Below are 8595 nucleotides of genomic sequence, written 5' to 3' on the forward strand. Positions count from 1 at the left end.
GCCAGAGAATGCCCAGACACCGGTTTAAAAAGGATCCACCAGATGATCTGTGACACTATGCCGATTAAAAAGGAAAGTTTTATCTCATTTTTTTTAAACATCTTTATTGGAGTATAATTGCTTTACATTGTTGTGTTAGTTTCCGCTGTATAACAAAGTGAATCAGCTATACGTATACGTATATCCCCATATCCCCTCCCTCTTGCATCTCCCTCCCACCCTCCCTATCCCACCCCTCTAGGTGGTCACAAAGCACCGAGCTGATCGGGTTATTATTTTAATTCCTATAGTGGAGGGAACTGGTGCCTGTGTGCTGGTGGATGAGGCTGGATCTTGTCTTTCTGGTGGGCAGGTCCACGTCCGGTGGTGTGTTTTGGGTGTCAGTGACCTTAGTATGATTTTAGGCAGCCTCTCTGCTCATGGGTGGGGTTGTGTTTTTGTCTTGCTAGTTGTTTGGCATGGGGTGTCCAGCACTGGAGCTTGCTCGTCCTTGAGTGGAGCTGGGTCTTAGCGTTGAGATGGAGATCTCTGGGAGAGCTTTCGCCGTTTGATATTACGTGGAGCCGGGAGGTCTCTGGTGGACCAGTGTCCTGAACTCGGCTCTCCCACCTCAGAGGCTCAGGCCTGACACCCGGCCGGAGCACCAAGAGCCTGTCAGCCACGCGGCAGATTCCTGGAGTCTTTCTCTCTGAAGTGTTCAGAAGGGCTACTAAAAGAGGTGTAGGGGTGGCAGGATGCTGGGGCAGCTCGGAAAAGGGAAGAGGAAAGAAAGAAGCTTATGTCACTTTTTAAAAAAGAATGGAGGCATAACGTTTATATAAATGCGCAAAATCTTAAGTGTACCATGGCTTAATGAAAATTTCCATACACATATACAGTTGTCCCGTGGTATCCATGGGGGCCTGGTTCCAGGACCCCATACAGAAACCAAAATCTGTGGATGCTCAAGTCCTTTACATAAAATGGCATATTTGCCTATAATTTCTGTACATTCCCACATACTTTAAATCATCTCTAGATTACTTACCTAATACAATGTAAATGCTATGTAAATGGTTATAAATACAATGTAAATGTCATGTAAATAGTTGCCATTGCCCAGCAAATTCAAGTTTTGCTTTTTGGAACTTTCTGGAATTTTTAAAAAATATTTTCAATCTGCAGTTGGTTGGATCCGTGGATGTGAACCCTGTGGATATGCAGGACTGACTGCAATTATGAAACCATCATTCAATTCAAGATGTAAAGAAGGGGGACGGCAAACTATAGGGCGACTAAATCCAGCCTGCCACCTGTTTCTGTAGGTAAAGTTTTAGTGGAACCTAGACATGCCGATTTGTTTATGTATTCTCTGTGCCTGTTGCGCAGAGCTGAGTAGTTGACAGGGAGACTGCATGCCCGCAAAGCCCAAGATATTTACTGAAAAAGTTTGCCGACCCCTGTTAAGAGAACATTCTGGAACACATCAGAAGACTCCTTCGTGTCCTAAAAATGAATCTTACCCATCAGATCTTGGAATTGGTGAGCAAGAATGATGATAGGAAGAGTAATATGCCAGGAAGGTTGCATTTGCCACGCAGCCTAGAAGCCTCTGTTGGTTTTCTCCCCCTCATTGGAACAATCAATGTCTAACAGTTTTAGCTTGTCAAGAAGTAGCCTGCCAATGCCTTGCAGATCTCCTATCTTTAAAATTATCTCACAAGAGTGACTAAGAATTACATTTAAATGAACAGGAGCAGAGAGGGAAACAGATTTCCTGGGCAGTTGGACTCCCTCATTTTATCTATAGCTCTGTGGTCGGATCTGAGTGTGGCTTGTTTCACGCTTTCCTTTGTTTACATATTCAAACTTCCAGGACACGGCAAGTAAGAAGCAGGCTGAGAGTTCCTGAGTTTGCTTTGGCCCCATTTCTTATATAATTGTCCTATTCATTTGACTTTACAGCATCCGTCGCATAATTTTTGTGCTTTCTGTACTTTCTTCACCTTCAATCTGCCTCTTGAAGTTATATGTCAGTTTTCTAAGGGGTCTGCCCTCTTGACAACACCAAGAAAGAGCCAAAGAAATCAACCCAACAGCTCAGTCGCACCCGTCCTTTCGCCTGGGCAAGAACACACACGCCCACAGTACGTCACCACTGCCCGACAACAACACGACCCGGATTAACGAGAAGCTTGGCCCTCTGTCCAGAACACTCCAAGAACATTAAACACGTTAGGACGACAAGATGGCTCCCTGAATCAGTGGCAGGGAACAGGTGCTCTCAGAAAATATTGGAACCGATGCTACGAATTCTAAAGCATTGTATCCTTCTCTCCACCACATTTATCCAAATACAGACAACCAAAGGGCCACCGTAATAATAAAGAGGACATCCTGGATGCACGTACCCCAGAGCACAGGCAGAACCAACGCCACACCCAACTCACAGAGAGATTGTGTTCCAAAACCTTGTGTTAATGTTTTAAGAATTCCAGAAGCACAATTCCATTGGAACAATGATTCATGGCTGATAGGCTCTGAGCCCAACTCTCCAAAGTCTATTCATCCTAGTCCCAAGCTAAGATGCTTAAGCTAAAAGAAAAGAATTCTTTTCCCAATGTCTGGGAAACTTCAGGAAACAGCCTTTCTTGGCTAACCTGAGAAGCACATGACTATGTACACCATTGCTTCAACGGGCCATCAGAGGGCAGCAGGTTGTGAGCGCAGGACACAGCCAGCTTCTGCCTCTTCTTGGCCACAGCCTCAGGCCTGGGCTGACAAGTTGGGGACATGTGAGGGTTCCTGGTCACAGGGCTGAGGAGGATATAGGAGGTGAAGCTGGGGCCCAGCGCATACCCCCTAGTGCACTCTGGCCTGACTTCCAAATGCCAGCATCTCAGCTCTTGGCCTTTTGGCTCTCTTTGGTGACTCAAGCCTTCCCTGCCCACAGCAGAGAAGTACCCTCGCTCCAGAAGGAGCCCTCAACAACGACCAACCTCCCAAAACCTTTAGGAGAGAGAAGTCTGAGATGCATATTCTCCACTGGCACCCCAGTTCCCCAGTGAGACTGAGCTCCTGTTGCCCACCACGGACTCTGCTGGATAAAGCTCTTTTTATTGGCCTCCTTCCCTTACCTGTCTCACTTCTCCACACCTAACCCAGGGCTTCCTGCAGTTACTCCCCACCCCCAAATTACTTGCATTCCAATCCTTGTCTCAGGGTCTGCTTCTGAGGAAACCCAAACCAAGGTGGGGAGACTATGAAAGTACAGGTCCCAGGGGATGTGGGCAGAGTCCCAACTCCCGTGTCATCCACTAGTCTCTAGTCTCCACACATGAACCCACATCCCAGCCTCCCTCAGCCAGAGTCCTCCAACCCTTCAGGGCCCCTGCTATGGACTGAATGTTTGTGTCCCCCCAAAATTCATATGCTGAAATCCTAACCCCCAGGGTGATGGCATTAGGAAGTGAGGCCTTTAATGGATGGTTAGGTTATGAGGGTGGAGCCCGCATGAATGGGATCAGTGCCCTTATAAGAAGACACCCCAGAGAGCTCTCTCGTTCCTTCCACCATGTGAGAGCACGGTGAGAAGACAGTCATCTACGAACCAAGAAGAGGGTCCTCACCAGACACAAATTTACCAGTGCCTTGATCTTGGACTTCCCAGCCTCCAGGACTATGAGAAATAGTGTTTGTTGTTTGAGCCACCCAGCCTATGGTATTTTTGTTAAAGCAGCCCGACTGGACTAAGCCAGCCACGTTGCAGAGCACCAAATTGTAATAACTAAAGCCGGAAGACATTTAAGAAATGCACTTGACTAGACGTTGTGAGAATAGGGTAGGGGGATTAAATAGGACCTATGTCTGCTGCTTTTTGGCAATTTCACAACACATGGAAATTGCAAATTGAATGCAGTAAGTTATTAGAGCTGCCAAGTCATGCTTACTGAGTTTTGAAACTCTTAGGGAGTTTTAATACCACTTTTTACTTTTCTCTGTCCTCCTCTCTATTTGTCTATCTGTCTCTTTCAGATGAGGAAGCCATACTATTCTTGCTACAACAGAAGTCCCGTTGCCTCCCGTAGACCTTGCTCAGATGTTCGGGGTTTGTTAGCTGTGAGGATTATTTCTGTGCACACACCGCCGCGCCCCCCCCGCCAGGTCCCCTTCGTCTAGGTAGAGCACCTCCCTTCCCTCCTGTGTCCATCCGCATCGCAGCCACTTCCCCCCACCAGTCCCAGCTCTGCCTTTACTGCTCTTGAGCACCGAGAATAGAAGACAGCATTTCCCCTCACTACAGTGGCTTCAGGGAAGGCCAAGCTCTCCAACTCCACCCTATCCATCATCTCTCACAACACTGACACACAGCTGTGTTCGTGCTGGCAGCCTTCACGGAAACGTCGAAAAATGGCAACATAGAAATAGCTTCACCTAGGATTCTACATCACACTGTTCCCAGAGTTTAACAAAGCTGTGAGGAATAACGTCACACTTTTACCCCAAGTGCCCCCGAGCGTGGGAGGGGAAGGCAGCGTGGCAGTTATGTGTGTGTGTGTTCTGGCACCACTGGAATGCCCGAGCCCAAATCTTTCCTGTGTGACCTTGGGCAAGGTAGTTACATTCTCTGTGCCCCAGTTTTCCCATCTGTAAATCAAGGGCAGTAATAGTGTCTTCCTCAGAGGGTGGCTGCGATATAAATAAGCATCAGAGTGCCTAGCGGGAGCTAAGTAATAGATTAGGCAGATAGTAATCCCTTAATGAACACTAGGAATTGTTGTTATTACAAGCCAAGACCTCGACCTTGCTTCTCTCCAAGACAGAACCCATTCTTAGTAGTTCCAGTCTCTTTAGGAAAAGCTCTCTCCCCTACTGACAGTTAGCTATGCTCACGCGAGGTCCTTTCTCTACCATGGTAACCCTCAGGACATAATAATTCACAGAAAAATTCAGAATGGAGAAGCCACAGTCTGAATTATTCTGAAAACACTGAGATCCCTGCCAGTGGAAGTGAAGAGACTCCCCCATTCCTCCTGCAGCCTTTCAGTTTCCTTTGAGTGACTCCTGCCTGATGGACGTGCATAGACGCGCACACACGTGCACGTGTGTACACGCGTGCACACACGCGCCCTTCCAAAGGATAGCTGGGAATTCTTGGGGACTGGGGAGTCTCAATCCACAATGGAAATGGCAAGTTGTCTTATTTTTGTTCAGAAAGCCAGTTCTCTTTTCTCGTCCTCCTGCTTCTAGACTATTGCTAGGGGCATCTTAGTACCTAGGAAACAGAGCCTAGGATAGCACCACTTCAAACGGCAGTGCCATTTACCCTTCATTCTTACCTTTAGCTATACAAAGGCTTGGCTCAAGACTTGAAGCAGATACTTCTCTTTACCTCGGACTGGAACAAAATTCTTAGGCAAGGCTCCCACCCCCTTCTAATTTCTGTAAGGCAAAGAAAAAAATATAGCAATTCATTTCTCCTTTGCTCAGAGCAAAGAGTGAAGGGTAGTTCTTCTAATAATATTCTTTCAACACTTGTTAATTGAGCATCCATAATCGGGAGGTGCTGGACACTGAATGGGAATCAAAGAAATACAAATCTGGTCTTATCTTTAAACCGATTATAATCTAGTCAGAAGAAAAATTGCTGGAGAGCAAGAGAGGGAGAAAAGGAGCGGTGCCCTATGAGTAATTGGTCCTTGGCAGCAAAGTTAAAAATATGGTTTTAGAAAGAGCTGCAGAAGTTTGGGGCAAGCCTAGCATATGTTAACAATCCATTCAGAGCCCAGAATTCATCTTAGCTGTGGTTTCCAAAAACCTCCTAATATGTTACGGATTTTCCTTTATATGTTGCGTCAGTCAGCTTGTACCTTATAAGATCTATACTACACGCATGCACCCTAAATAGATTGTGCTGCCCCACAATTCCTACCGGGACCTGATCAACTTGTCAACTGCCATGGGCATCTGAACAAGTTTAGGGCAAGAGTTTTTAGGAAGGGCTACTAGCATTTTTAGGAAAACGTTTTGAAGTAGGAGATTGCATAGATGATGATTCTCATTTAGGACATTGCCACTGCCCGGGGACATTCATCTTTGGTTAGCAGATGATGTCAATATAAGAAAGAGAATACCAGGCAGTCCACTGGGAGAGGATGCCGACAGGAGATACTTCTCACGTGTCATCTCCACAAATTAAAGGAAGCATTCTAAATGAATGGTGGTAAATACACACCCTGCTTTGATTGGCAACTTTCACCACTAAACCTATAAGTTGAAAGACATGTAAGGTAAAATTCACCCTCCTCTCAACCTTGACGGGATGAGTCACCGAAGCAATCTTCACATTTCTCCATGCAGAAAGGCAGGAGGCTTTCCAAAAAAGGTTGTGGTTTTTCTGTTTCCTTGGTTCCCTGACACATAGCCCGGCCGTGATCACAGGCAGTGACAGGCAGGAACCTATTGCCTTATTTGGGAATCCTGTAGCCCTCTTCGTAGGGGGAGTAGGGCAGACTGAGAAGTCCAGATCAAAATGACAATAACACAGAAATAAAGAGGATCAGGTAAAGGAAGCGGGCATTTTATCTAGAGTAAATATAGAAAACTGCCCGATCCAAGGAATAAATATTTTCCTACCCATTTCTTTGTAAAGGTCTAGGACAATATGTCAAATCTTCCCTTTTCTGTAGTGATTTCTCCCATTTTCCTTCTAGCCATAATGCTGTCTGCATTTCCCAGCTGCTGCGGGGACAGCTATTCTGTTGGGGGAGAGTCTGTGAGTTACATCCACCACCAATTCTCACGTTGCTTCTTCTCAAGTGTCCCTCGTTCTGACCCCGACATGTGCTGTGTGACATTTATTGTGGCATGCAGACAGCAGGAACAGATGGGGATTGGAGGGTAAGGGCAGGAGTGCTCTGGATTTTACGGTTTCCTGTGTGCTTTCCCTTGGGTGATGGGTGGGGGGTGCGCCCAACACAGATCTCAACCGCACAGCTCAGCCTCCACAGAGAAGCAGGACTTCTAGCTCATTCTGGAGCAGTGGAAGCTCTACAGAAAACATACCTTCCTCTGCTCAGGTAGTCCTCCAGCAAGGCTGCTGCCGGCCACCATGCCTTTCTGCTCTGTGTTTCTCCAAATGTGAGATCACCCAGCTGAGAAAAAAAGGGGCAGTGGGAAAAGAGAAGGAGACGACAAAACAGTAATGGGCGTGTCAGCTCAAGCTGGAAATGTGTGTCCATGGTCAACCCCGAGGAACCGAGAAAAACAAACACAAGTTCAAAATTGCTTCACAGAGGTGGCGAGTGTGTCAACGGCATAACAGAGGGAAGGGTGCCCTCTGCTGTCACCTGTGATTTTTTGTTTTTGAAACTCAAAGGAAATTTTCAAGCTGAAACAGATTGAAGAAACAGGCTGCGTATTAAAAAAAGGAAGCCAGCTTGGGGTTTCAGCTGTTTTAACCAGGTGGTGTCCTGTGTTGGGTGAGAGTGACTCAAGGGATGGCACAGGCAGCCATGAAAATTCCATCTCACCAGCTGCTGACAGGAAATCATGGCTTGGGAGGGGGCCTGTGGGCTGTATAGATCCAGGACAGTTTGCCTGGAAATAAAGCCTTTCTTGGGAGCAGGGCCCTTCTTGGGTGGCGACACATTCTGGCCAGCAGCTCCATTTGTTTTCCTGTCCTTTCCCAGTAAACCAATTTGGGTTTGTTGTTAAGTTCCTCTGTTTGTCTCTCTAGGAAGGGAAAAACAAAATACAGTTCTCACATAGGCAGATGAAACTCAGTGGCTTGGCTCACAAATATTGCATGAAGATAAGAATTTAAATTACTAAATACGAGAGGACCTTCAAGATGGCAGAAGAGTAAGACGTGGAGATCACCTTCCTCCCAACACATACATCAGAAATACATCTACATGTGGAACAACTCCTACAGAACACGTACTGAACGCTGGCAGAAGACCTCAGACCTCCCAAAAGGCAAGAAACTCCCCACGTACCTGGGTAGGGCAAAAGAAAAAAGAAAAAACAGAGACAAAAGAATAGGGACGGGACCTGCACCAGTGGGAGGGAGCCGTGAAGGAGGAAAGGTTTCCACACACTAGGAAGCCCCTTCGCGGGCGGAGACTGCGGGTGGCGGAGGGGGGAAGCTTCGGAGCCACGGAGGAGAGCGCAACCACAGGGGTGCGGAGGGCAAAGCGGAGAGATTCCCGCACAGAGGATCGGTGCCGACCAGCACTCACCAGCCCGCGAGGCTTGTCTGCTCACCCACGGCGCGGGCGGGGCTGGGAGCTGAGGCTCGGGCTTCGGTCGGATCGCAGGGAGAGGACTGGGGTTGGCGGCGTGAACACAGCCTGAAGGGGGCTAGTGCGACACGGCTAGCCGGGAGGGAGTCCAGGAAAAACTGTGGAACTGCCTAAGAGACAAGAGATCATTGTTTCAGGGGGCGCGAGGAAAGGGGATTCAGAGCGCCGCCTAAATGAGCTCCAGAGATGGGCGCGAGGCGCAGGTATCAGCGCGGACCCCAGAGATGGGCGTGAGACGCTAAGGCTGCTGCTGCCGCCACCAAGAAGCCTGTGTGCGAGCACAGGTCACTCTCCACACCGCCCCTCCCGG

General features: G+C 47.8%; 1 long non-coding RNA gene across 1 annotated transcript; it reads right to left on the reverse strand.

Moving 5' to 3' along the window:
- Positions 1 to 243: 243 nt before the first annotated feature.
- Positions 244 to 8177, reverse strand: LOC309619972. The gene is made up of 3 exons (XR_014239322.1): positions 7045 to 8177; positions 5319 to 5421; positions 244 to 746 (listed from the first exon to the last, which is right to left on the reverse strand). It is a non-coding gene; the product is annotated as an uncharacterized lncRNA (long non-coding RNA).
- Positions 8178 to 8595: the final 418 nt, after the last annotated feature.

The sequence above is a fragment of the Balaenoptera borealis genome, assembly GCF_965194805.1.
Source record: "Balaenoptera borealis genome assembly, chromosome: X".
Classification (NCBI taxonomy): domain Eukaryota; kingdom Metazoa; phylum Chordata; class Mammalia; order Artiodactyla; family Balaenopteridae; genus Balaenoptera; species Balaenoptera borealis.